Source organism: Haemorhous mexicanus, chromosome 9, assembly GCF_027477595.1.
Source record: "Haemorhous mexicanus isolate bHaeMex1 chromosome 9, bHaeMex1.pri, whole genome shotgun sequence".
Lineage (NCBI taxonomy): Eukaryota > Metazoa > Chordata > Aves > Passeriformes > Fringillidae > Haemorhous > Haemorhous mexicanus.
The window spans coordinates 3824636-3837546 of record NC_082349.1 but is presented as its reverse complement, the minus strand read 5'-3'; the positions used below and the strand labels follow the sequence as shown (position 1 = coordinate 3837546).

The following is a 12911-nucleotide window of genomic DNA, read 5'->3' as shown; positions in this document are numbered from 1 at the left end:
GGTGTGATTTTCCTTTTTCATGATGATAGATTAAAAGTCTAAAACTGAGAAAAGGAGCTCTTAGGCTCACTAAAAACAACCCCCATGAAACAATGTAAGTGATCTGTGACAACTCTCTCTGAGCAGCAGAAGGTTTGACTTGAGAATAACTGTGAGCAATTAAATATTGAATATAATGTGAAGAATATTTTCTTTGTGTTTCTTACGACATTTCTTGGTTAATTATATCATGCATCTGTTGAATATGTAAAGCTTGCTGCTAAAAATGTTCCACTTCTAAAATTAATAAAAGTATGTCAGAGAAGGAGATGTGTTGTGAATAATACAAGAAATGTTACAAATAATGACGACTATGGAGCACACAGGCCTACTCCCACAGGCAGAAATTATCAGGGATGAATAAGAATTGTGGGATGACAACTGTAGTACTTTAAATCTTTGAAAACACTTCACAAGCTTTTCACCCTAGAGGCACCTTGAGACAACAGCAGAAGAGAGATGCAGGAGCTCATCCTGTGCTGTTACATCCAGCACCCCTTTGTGATGACTTCAGCAGGGCTGGGATCAGGCTGTGGAACTGGCCTGAGGCTGAGCTGGGTGTCAGGGGCAGGATGAGCTCAGGCTTCTGCTCTCCTGCTCTGTGCACTGTCCATGAGAGCTCAGACCACTTGCATGGTGTTATCTCTTAGCCCAGGGGTGATTGTGTAAATCACTCCTGCCTTCCAACCTAATATAACACTGACAGGGAAGGTGCCACCGTGCTGGTAAAGACTCTGCACATGGGAAGAAGTAGAGGTTAAAAAATGAAAGAGAAATATCCAAATGAAAAGGCACAAAGATGCAGAGGTGGCAGGAGAAGGGATGAGCCAGGGATGCGGAGAAATGGTGCCTGGACCAGCTGGGTGAGCAGTAACTCCTGGGTCTGGCTGAGCTTTGGGATCCAGAGCTTCGTGGTTGTGTCAGAACAAAGAGGCAAAAAAATCAAATCAGAGAGGTCTGATGTGCAGGAAATGCAGTGAGGAGTTCATCTTAACAGCTGCATTTCCCTACACGTGCTGTGTCCTGTCACAACCACTGCACAACAGAGCTGTGGTGTAACAACAGCAGCTCTGAGTTTGCTGGAGGAACTGGTACAGGCTGGGACTGGGGGTACTTCCAGGGGAAGCTGGGTCTTCCCCTCTGGGTAAGATCCATGGATATTTGTTCCCTGAAATCACCCCCTTCCCTTCTTCTTATGCTTATCTAAACCCTGTTCTTACTGGCAGCAAAGGGAGTTTCCAATATATTTATTCAGTTTTTGCTGGGTTTCACATCTTACTCTGTTCAGATATCAGAGAAGTTCTTTTTAGGGCTTGTTTCTTAATAAATGTTTATCAGAACTGATTTTCAGTGCCAAAGTAATGTGCTTGCTCTGTGTATCTCAGTGAGAAGGGGAAGGTGGGCTGTGAACTCCCAGCATTTCAGCAGGTTTGTGGTGACTGCCTGGATGCTCATTTTCCCCTTGGAAAATGGAAGTTATCTCACTTCTCTTTTCCTGAAGGCAGATTATTTTATGTCTACTGAAAACAAAAGCAAAACATTGAAGCCATTATAACAAAATTCTTCTACCCTTGGAAGTTCATTTCTGCCCTCATGCTGCAGGTTCCTGGCTCCTCTTAGTGCCAGTCCAGCTGTGTGTGGAGCTGTGCTTTCAATTAGATCATGGACATAATCTGGGCTAAGGAAAATAGACAATCCCCTGGGTTTTTTTGGTTTTGTTTTTTTTTTGTTTTTTTTTTTTTTAACTTATTTCAATGATCCAGTTCTAGGTGCAATTATGAGTTTTGGCAAAAAATAGCTCAGAGGCAGAAGCAAAGGTTGTGGAATGCCTTGCTGTTGTGATAAGGTATCACTGAACACTGACAGTGTGTGCTCCCTACCCAGCAGCTGAAAAGCTTCAGTTCAGTCCTCTGTCTTACCTTTTTTAAACTTGTTTCTGTATTCCCAGCTAAGGCTCACTGATAGCTATTGGCTGTATCTTGGGAAATCATCTGAAATTTTTTCATGGAATAACTTCAAACGTCACTAAAACTTTTTTGACTTGAAGACCTGAGCCTGCTTCCACTGTCAAAAATGACAGAACTCTCTGATAGTGAGGCTGCCATGAAATTGAAAAGTCCCTGAAAATGCTTTAATACCAGTGGATTTAGGGATTTCCTCAAGCACTTTATGGTTATGTTCCCAGCTTTGTCTGTGTTTCACTGTCAATTGTCTACTGTTCTCCCTAATTCTCCCTGGGCGTTCTGGAGCTCTATCTTCCCTTCCCACTGACAGATAAAAATTTATTGTTGCTACCTTCAATGTTCTTGACATGCTGAGAGCTCGTTCCTTTCATGTAAACAGAGGAATGTTTTGGTGTTTTAGTCTTGAATTCTCTAAGATAATTAATTCTGTTCCCCTTAGCAACCTAACATCTGAGTTTCAATTACTCTAACCTTACTGTTTAATTAGTTAAAGCTTCCTCAGCCCTTTGAAAACTGAAAGTGTTAATTACTTTTGCAGCATGATTATTTTGTATTTCTGAATGATTGGCATCTGGAGATTTTAACCTTCTCTTATTTCAATTGATGGAGCATTGTCCCTTGTCACTTTTCTCCAGAAACCAGAGATGTAGACCAAAACCATCCACCGAGTAACTTCTCGAACATCATTTGACTTTGAGAGGGAGAGATTTCGTACCTTTGCCTCAGCTTTCTCCACTTTCTGCTATGGATTTTTTTCAAGTGGTTGCTTAAATGGATCCCAAAAAGACTTGGGAATGGTGCTGCTGATGCATTTGCCTGTGGCAGAACCCACTGCCCTCACCACAAACGCATTCATGATGTACTGGTTTCCATTTATGCATGGAAGAACTAAAATTCTGTGCACCTTGGCTGATTCTAATTACAGAATTCTATCTCCTGTCCTGGAAGAGAGAATGTGGAGAATTTACATCCATAGCCCATCCTGTGTTGGGTTTTGTCAGGGGAAGGATAGCGGGCAGTTACAGATCGTGAAGCTCTGTGAATACTCACGCTGAAGAACTAAACCCCTCTCAAAGTCCATCTTCATTAGGGCAACGATTTTTTTTTTCATCTTTGAAAGGGCTGCAGACTTATTATTCAACAGCAGTCATCAAGTGATTCTGATATCTGCTCTTGTGAATCACCAGTATTCTCAAGGACTATTACTTTTAAATGTCAGCTCTTCACATCTCTGCTTCTTATCTGCCACCTCAGCCACCACGGATTGTTTCCTAATCACCATCGGTTGACTCCCAAACCCACAAAGACTCACCGCTTCAGGAAGGCTTTTTTTTTTTTTTCCTGAGACTGATTTATGCAAGGAGAATTGTGTGAACACTCACAACAAAGCCCTCCTTGAATGTACTCCCTCCTGCAGGTCTGTTGTGAACAAAGTGAGAATTTGGTTGAGGTAAACTTAGTTCCTGTGCACCTTTGTGAACCTTTGTGTTACACGTGACACCAGAGTTGCAAGAGGTGTCAGTGAGAGAAATATTTGAGTTTCTACTCTACACTGACTTGGAGACATGGAAAAATTATGACAGTAATAGAAAGAGGGAGTTCTTCAGATTCAATTTTCAAGAAACCATTAGAGTTTTTTTTTTTTTTTTTCTGATATAATTCCCAATCTTTTCCCACTCAGCTTTGATAATAAATATCCCTTGAGGACAGCAAATATGAATCTACTGAGAATCTTGGACGAGGGGTTTTAATGATTGCATTTAAAGTGCTGTTCATTCAGTTCTTGCAATCTGCTTGTCTCTTTCCTCAATTCCTTACGTTTTACTCAAAGAATTCTCCCTTCCAATTAAGTGAATGAAGCTTGGAATTAAGTAGGGCTGTCATAGAAACTAAAATGAATATGACTGATTTTTATAATATAAATTGGAAGCAATTACCAGTTTTCTATCTTCATTTTTGCTTGGAAAATTTACACTTAACCCAGCAATACACCTTAATTAAAGGCCTATCTATCTATCTATGTAACCTTCTCTTTCTAGCAAGAGTCCTTCTGGGGCTATATTAAATTTACTATGGTTTCATCTCTTTGTTAATAACCTTTTCGTATATTTTCAATTAAGTTTCTGGTCACATTATAGCACTGAGGTAAGAGCTCTGGCTGACCTTTAATAGGATATGGATAATAGAACATCTTTGGCTCATGTTCTCCTTTGGTAGCACAACCTTGCACTTCTACTGAAAACATCTCAGGAATTTGCAGACAGATAAATGTGCTCCTTGCATGAAGAAATTCTATTCCAGACTGCAGTAAAGCTGGATGGACATCCATCCACGTTCCCTGAGACCAGACAGAGCTGAAACAACCTCACTTTGTCTTGGTTTTACGGCAAACACCAGTGGGAGATGGTGAATGGCCTTCTACATAAGAGAAAAATACTTTCCTTTGATGGATATGTTCCATATGGCAATTCATGCTTCTCCCCACATGAACCCATAGGACTGTGCTGTGGGGTGAAGGGTGATAAGGACCACTTGGATCTGCATTCTGAGGTCAATGCTCTGGTAGTTGGACAGAGTAGGACTGGCAATTAATGATGTACAATGATAAGGGATGTTTGTGCTCCCTTGAAGCTCACAGGATTTCAGGGTGGGAAAGGATATATTTGATATCCAGCCAGAGTTTTGTCAATATGAATATCTGAACCAGCTGCTTTTCTTGCTGTTCTCCCATGGTTGGATTACTCTGTTTTTCTTTATGTCTTTGTCTTTTTTTTTTCTTTTTTTTCTTCTTTTAATTTATAGCTCATAATGCTCTTATGAATTTTACTGCCAGAGTATCAGATCTTTGTCTTTTGATACGGATTATCTTCCTTGAGTATGGAACCCCCAGCTCCATTTTTTGTTCTCAAATCAGCCTCTCCCCAGTTTAGTTCACCAAATGATACAACCAGCCTCAGCTGAAAGTTGGCAAAGCACTGAGGGGACACAGTAAGTTAAATCTGCCAAGGTGACATCTCTCTGCTAATTCCTGCTGATATTTCCACCTCCCTGGGTGAATGGTCAGAAAACCTCATCTGGTCTGTCCACATAAAGTGGTGTCTGAAAATCAAGGTAAATTTATTCCAGATGAGGGAGAGCTTGGTGTTTCAGATGGAGAACTTGATCTGTGACAGAGCCTGAATGGATGAAGAGGGAACAGCCCCAGGATGGGCTTGGCTTAGAGGTGCCACTCCTGCACAATGTGACTCAGGCTTATTCCCACATGGGTTTGTCCCATTGCCTTGAATGCTTTGTTCAATTAATTACTGGTTGAACCTGCTGCTAAATGTGCCATATCAAAGGCTTGTGGAGCAATATCTTCCCCAGGCAGGTGCTTGGCTTCAGCAGTGCTTTGGAAGTGGCTGAGATCCCAGATAACCGAGGTGGCCCTTGCCCTGCAGCAGTGGGATCTCCCAGTCTGGGTTTCACCCTGAGTCAGCAGAACTCATATTCCATCACTGTGCAAACTGAAAAGGGATTCTTCATCATCATCATCATCATCATCATCATCATCATCATCATCATCATCAATCATCATCATTCTTTGTTCACCTGTCACAATTTCAGCTCTACCAGTATTTCCAGCCTGGCCCACCATTCATCAGCTTCTTCCACAATTATTTGCATTCTTCATTCTGTGTCACAGCCTTTGTTCCCTATGTGAACTCGCTGATTTTTTTCCACCAGGCTGTGAATCTTTCAATATTTAGTCTCTCTTAAATACACATTTCAGCTTGTTTTCCTACAGAACTGAATTTACTTCTACACACATCAGGTTTTGTTCCCACTCAGCTCCACACTTTCTACTTTCCTATCTGTCCTGTGAGTGTGGGATGAGGAACAATCCCTTGTTTAAAATGCAAAGCATGCAAACACACGCTAAATAATTATGCAAATATTTTTCAATTGCTTTCATTGTGATTTTTATTACCATTGTTTTGGTCTCACCATGGAAAATGGAAGCCAGTGAGCAGAAGTGTCTGAGTGGAGCTGGACTAGAGCCTGAATTTCCCAATCCCTGTTCAGGCTAGAGCACAACTGTCTCCTCTGTATGTTCTCCCCTGGAAAATTCTTATTTACAGAAACAGAAGATCTGGAATTTGCATAACTTTGTAGCAGCAGTTCCTGCAGTATGCTCAAAATACTGGGTGTTTTTTTAGAAACCTGAATTCTTATGTTGTCTGATTACATGAGGCTTTCAGCCTTCAATGAAAGGTTCTACTGGTTCTTCAGGTCATTGAGAAAACCTTCACACAGATAATCAAGTTTGGGAGGTTGAAAGCCTGGAGTGAACTGCATCCCTTTGGGATGCTGTGTGGGGTTCCCAGTGCCATTCACCGTGTCCTTTCTCTAGAGCCAGTCTGAGCTGCCACACGTATTTGGGTTTTCAGGCCATGCATTCCACCCAAAACGTGGTAGGTCTGTGGGAGGAAGATAGAACAGCCCAGAAATGGCATCATTTTGACACATGGAAGACAGTGATTCAGTTATTTCACAGGTACATGGACTTCTGCAAATATGCAGCTCATAAAAACCTTGACAGTGTTTGAAGAAGCAGTTTGGTAGTGTCAGACCCTCGTCACTCTGCCAACTGGCCAGTTTGGTTTCCATATAAACCATGGGCTGGAGGAACAGGTGAGCACTTGGTTGGAAATATCCTGTCTTCTAAGGCAGCTTTGTGCGTGAAGCTTTCATGCAGTTTCTTGATCTGGACTTGTTCTGTGAATGAGGAGAGGACCTCAATCTCTGCAGATGCTAATCCAGCACTTCTTGCTGACCTAACATTGACCTACATCATTTAAACCAAAGTGATGTGCAGGCGACACAGTTTCTGCTGAGAAAGTGCAGTGCGTGCCAACATTTTAATATTACTCTTTTTTCTTAGTCTGTTTTATCCACTATCTGATGTGAATGGAGGGAAGAAATGATGTACAGCATATTCCTTGCACCAAAATCTCAGAAAATGAAATGTAAATGTGTGAGTACGACACAAACTCCCTTTCTGTGAACACACACTCGCAGAGTTGCCGGAGTTGCCAAGAGCACAGCGAGCCAACCTACGGCCTGTACGTCTGTAATTCACTGAAGGGAGGGGACAGGTCTAATTTATGCGCTTGGCCCTCAGACCAGGGTTTACCTCAATGCTTTTCAATGCACAAATTCTGTAAATCTTTCTGGGAGAAGGAATGTCAGCTCCCGCCAGGCTCTGGACATGCCGAAAATGTCGCTCACACAGATGATGACTTGTGTTTAATTTGCTGTTGTGGATGGGCCTGAACCAAACTCCTTTTCTTGTTCCAAACTTCTCTAAATTTAGGAGGTTTTGGCAACCCAGTCCAGATATGAGTCAATAGTTCTCTGTGTTCCAAAGAATAAGTATTAGGCTGCAAAGGTGGGAGTCGTTATGTAAATGGGATAATATGAGGGAATATCAGTATTAATACCTTTGTTATGCTCAGAGCTAGAGGTTTGCCAAGGCTTAAGTGGACTCAGGATGAGCTGGACACATCCAATTAATATAAGTAATGTGGCTTTTCTTGAACAAATATGACTTCTCAGTGCACATTACAGCTGCTGAGTGTTCCAGATCTGCTGCATCTGGTCCTCAGAGGGTTACAAATGTGTATTCTAGTGCTACAGCCTGCTCTTATTTCTGCATTTGTTTGGTACTAAATAAATGGGTTCTGATTTTCAGTGCTTCTGTCAGGGAAGTAAAAAATATGGGTGTGGCTTACTGATGGATATAAAAGCCCCAGAGGAAAAAACACAGAATATGAAATTAAGAATTATGTATCCACATGCAAAGTAAGTGTGCTGGACCTCTCATCCCTTTTCCTGATGTCACTGCTGTGTTGACAAATTCTCCATCAAGTAGGTGTCTTCTAAGGCTCTTCTCAGTGAATGCCTCATCTGAATTGCTTCCACGGATGCCACAATTAACACTGACCATGTTCTGCTGCTCCTCTCTCTTGTCCAGAGGGAAGCCATCCATTAGTTTATGGTGGCACTGGAGTGCTGGCCCAGGCAGGTCAGGTGGAAGGTGGATTACTTGAGCTGTGCAGTTGTTCTGTCAAGTGTGCAATTCTGCTGAGTTTCAAGAACAGAAAACAGGATTTCTTTCCACAGTCTCCCACAGCACCCTTCATTTTCTTTAAATGTTTTGTGATTGCCCCATCATCACGTACCAGTCTCACTCCAGGTTGTTTCCTGAGGGACTGGGATTTACCGCTGGCAGATAAAAAGAGAGAAATGGAGTGGCATGGAGGAAAATTATTCCAAACCCTCTTCTGGCTCCCCAGGCTGGCAAGACAGGTGGATCTTCCAGCTCCTCCACTACTTTCTCTGTGGCTCACCATGATCTGCACCTCCAGTCCCTCACAGGGCCCCTAACTAATTCTGGAACTGTCCTTCCCCTGCAGTGCTGCCTTGCTGCTCTGCACCATGCTGGCTGTAGCACTGTGGGGGAAGCAGGTCTGTGCCTTTTTCTGTGCTGACTGAAGTGCTGAGCACTCTGAATTACCCCCCTGGAAGCAGTAGGCAGAATTATGGAGCAGGCACAATGTGCCACATGAGGATCAGCTTAGCAAGTTGGATCAGTGACACTTTGCAGCACAATAAAAACTGCTTATTCCTTTTCCCAGCTGTTCTCCCAAGCACTCTGAGCATTCACTCGCCTCAGCGTGCAGGAGATTTACAGATCTCACTTCCATTGACATGGCAGAAGGGACCCTCCTCACTTGCAGATTTCTTCTTTTCATAGGCATCCAGCACAACTGGGAATTAAGTACATGTGTGTGTCCAACAGAGAGGAGACCAGAACCAGCTGTAGGCACAAAGAACTGCTTAGGAGGCCCATTTTTTTGTGCTGATTTGGTAACTCAGGGGACAGCCAAATCTTCCTTTTTAGGAATGAGGAGAAGAGGAAAAACAGAGGACATCATCTTCAGATTGTATCACCCATGGAAGGGAAGAGATATCAGGGAGAGAACTTCTCCACATGAGGTTCTCCTCTCTCTGATGGGGCAGCTGGAGCAAATAAGGTTCATTGTGGGCAAATGTGAGCTCATTGTGCCTCCACCTGGAGCTGGCAGAGCAGCCGGGGTGTTCCAGACTCTGAGTCAGTGATAACTTCCTCCCGTGACTTCCTAATTGAAGTTATAGATCCTAAAAGATACCAAGCAACTGTGGCACAGACCTGCTGCTCCCAGACTGAGCTCTCTTATACTCCAAACTTCTTCCACTTGTAGATCTTATTGCAAGGACATCATGGATTTGGGGAGAGACAGGTAAGGCCCTGTAGCCATTCTCGCTATGAGAGATGCAGGGGTGAGTCACCTGTACCATATAATGACAACACAAGCCCAAGGAACACAATCCTCAGCAAGGTCCTTTTTAGAATTAGCCACACAAGAAGGTGAATCTTAAAGACAAAAGGAAATGGTGTTAGGAGGGAAGAAGTGGCAATGACCGGAGGCCTTAATTTGATGCCAACCGGTATCTCAGAGAAAGCAATTTCCCAGAGGATTGTCAGAGATGTGAAATGAATTGTAAGAGCTGCTTTACAGGCATTTGTGGGCACACACACCTGCTTGCAGCAGGGGAAAAGACAGTGCGTAAATGTCTGGAATATTACATAAAAGCTGTCTGGTAGACTGGGCAGAGCAATTAAAATCCATCTCGCTTAAACGAACCCTGAGTGCAGGTCAAACAAATCTAATTTTTATTGTTCCTTAAGGAGATGTCTGTACAGGAGACAAAAGGGGGATGCAGCCGTCAGGTTAAAAAATCAAGATGCCTTTAAAAAATTAAATGTTCACAATAGTGCTACAGCAAGCTGGATAAATGATATATTACAGGGATGGTTTAAAACTAATTGATGACTAATGTTGTAATGCATTTGTAGCTACACTGATCTATTATATATCTTGGCCAAGCTGAAGGGACACTTCAAGGAGAAAAATTGCTAACTGTTTTAACCTGATGGAACTCGGGGAAAAAATAGTTACTTTACGAGATAAATGGAAAGGTTGTGACCTCCTAATGTACATCTGGGTCTTGCAATGCAAAATCAAATTATCATTAAACAGAATGTGATCTGTGATGGAATTAAAACAACTACAAACCAGCACAGAAGTTTCCTCAGAGAAACACAATAGCCCAGTTTGAGCTGGGAGCAGTGGCTGCAAAGCTGCCTGGCTAAAGAACTGGTGTAACAAGTTGGGATGGAATTGTTTTGCTCTGTAATGAAAGTTGGTTTAATTGGAGAGTGCAGGGAAAATGTAAGCATCTTTACAGCCATTTACATATGTAAGCCATTCTATAAACATTACTTAATTAGTGTATAAATCATTAACACTTTAGCCTAAGTCCTGAGTAAAGTGTGTCTCTCTGGCTCTTGCAGGGGAGACAGGAAGCCTCATTTTCCCCTCCTCATTTTTGTCATGCCTGAGGCTCATGCCCTCTGGGTTTTACCCTTACAGTTGGAATTTGGAGGAGATGTCAGTCAGGCTCTGCTTATTTTCACATCTAATTCATGCAAAAACCAGGTTTCCTCCTGAGGCAGTAAACTGGCCCAGATTTGCTTCAAAGTTTGGCCCAGGTTCAGTGAATGACTCACTTTAACTGAGGTACATCCATCTTTCTGGCTGGAACACGTGGTGGGAAGTGTTGTCAAAGAGCAGAGATCCCCGAGAACCACAGCTCAGGGCTTCAGGACCTTGCAAATCAAATGCAGTGGCTCATTCCCTCCCCTGCTTTCCTGTCACCCAACATGAAGAACATTGAGTGGGCTGCCCAAACATTGCTGCTCAACCCAGAGTCCCAGCATGGGGTTTTGCAGGCTAAACACACTGCAGAGGGCTGGGATGGACTGCAGGGAGCTGGGTTGGGAGGAATTTCAGCCAGAAGCCTCCCTGGTCCTGGGATCTGTGCAAAATTCTATGGAATAAATCTGGCAATAGGTAACAGATAAAGATAACATTGTAGGCCATTGCCAAAATATGGATTACCTTGAACTGGCCATTATTAAAAGGCCAAAAATACCACTCTCAGCCTCTGAATTGGTTCCCTCCAATAGGAGTATGTAAAATGAAAGAGAACAAGGTTACCAGGACACCCCACCACCAGAGGTGACACTAAGTTTCTTCTGCTCAAGAAAAAGTTAATGTAGCAAGGACATGACCAGCCTGTGATATCATCTGAGAGCAGCATATTCCTCCATGTATCCCTCCATGACAGACTCACCTTCCAGTGGGTAGGGAAATGCCTGCAATACCAAACTGCAAATATGTTGTACTTTGAAGGGTTTGACATGCCAAAACCCCCCAAATCCTTCACATATTTTAACTGCTGTACATCAGACTTCCTCCTCTGGATTCACTCAGTTTTGGTTTGAAGCCCAATACAGGCAGCAGCTTGGAAAATTGTTTTATAGCTCAAAATGGAGCAGTTGGAGTTGAAATTTGGGGGGGTCTTTCTTTTACAGGGGGACATTACTCTTGGTTCAAACTTTTAAGTTATTCAGGTCATGATTGGTGTCAATTTTCAACATTTGGAAACTCAGTTGTACAAGTACCACTGAGCTGACTTAGAACATTTATTTTCTCAAAGGATGGCAAACAGTCACATTCATGGCTCTGTCTGGGATTTCTTTCCTTCACTAACATTTAAACAAGATAGCTCAAACAGATATTTTTTATTCCAGATCAATGTGATTTCTTAAAGCTTCATGTTGAGTAGATAATCCTCACATGGGCTTTTTTTAAAGCAGAAAAGCATATGAAACAGCTTTAGATGAAACGTTGAGCTGCCAGTTCATTTAAAAGCAATAAAGTAAGGAGGAAAAAAGAGTTAACTTGAAACAGGGCACTTGGCATTGAAGGTGACTGTGAGAGGTGGTCACGAAGGAAAGTTGATCTCTCAGCAGCCACATGTCAGGTCCTGTGCCCACTATGGCAGAGTCGTGCCCTGCACATGGACTTGCTTCTTAGCTGCTGACCCTCAGTGGCCAGGATTCCATGGAAGGAAATATGGGATAAATGTCTGCAATTCTAATTTTCCAGTCCCATATGTCCCAAGATGACGAATTCCCAGCGTCCACTGTGACCATGGGGATGAGGTGTCCACCAGAGTGTCCCCTGGCATTTCCATGACTGCAACAGACTAGAGGTAAGGAAACTGTTCTGGTGTTTGGATACACTCACAAACAATGATCCCAGCAAGCCTTGGAGAGGGTGGAGTTATGTACCAGTCACATATTCCTCCTCATTTTGGAACAATCAGATATAAAATACTCTAAAATAAGAATGCAGTTACCACTTATTTCCTTCCTCAATTTCTTATCTCGCTTTATCACAACATTCATATCTGTGGCTGACAGAAATGGCAAATACATCCAGTATTTCTGATTTTTGTCATGTCTTTCTTTTTATTTCACTTTCAGCTTTTTTGACTGGCCAATGACTCAAAAAATTAAAGCCGTGATGGTTTTACTATAGCTTTGAGAAGACAAGCTGCATAATCCAGAGGTTACCAAAGCAGAATGAGATTTTAAAGAATGCTTGAAGCAGGTTCATTCTGCTGCTTGTGCAAACTGCAGATGTGCCAAAGTTTTTTGTAACTCTTGTACACACATAAAAGCATATTCTACACATATTTCTGTCTATATTTTAATTTACTGAGAGCATTTGCTCCATTTGATTTATACTAAGGCTTTATGATTGTCAGATTAGTGTAAGAATGCAAAAATTAGGAAAATTAAAATGTACCTTTGATTGTCCTATCATTTTCCCATGTTCTTTCAAATATTATGTCAATAGTACAAAGGAGTTTTTGATGTGATGCACTGAATATTCTGACTTATTCATAGGA

The 12911-nt window shown here is 42.3% G+C and overlaps 1 protein-coding gene across 10 annotated transcripts in view; it reads left to right on the top strand.

The window, feature by feature from the left end:
• Positions 1 to 12911, top strand: part of FGGY (FGGY carbohydrate kinase domain containing) — a 259625-nt gene that overhangs the window by 105770 nt on the left and 140944 nt on the right. For 8 of the 10 annotated variants that reach the window (XR_009487461.1, XM_059853680.1, XM_059853678.1 and 5 more), the window contains one exon: positions 12104 to 12209. The exons of the other annotated variants lie outside the window; for them this stretch is intronic. The gene's annotated coding sequence lies outside the window, so the exon portion shown is untranslated. The remainder of the gene's footprint in view (positions 1 to 12103; positions 12210 to 12911) is intronic. 10 annotated transcript variants of the gene reach the window in all.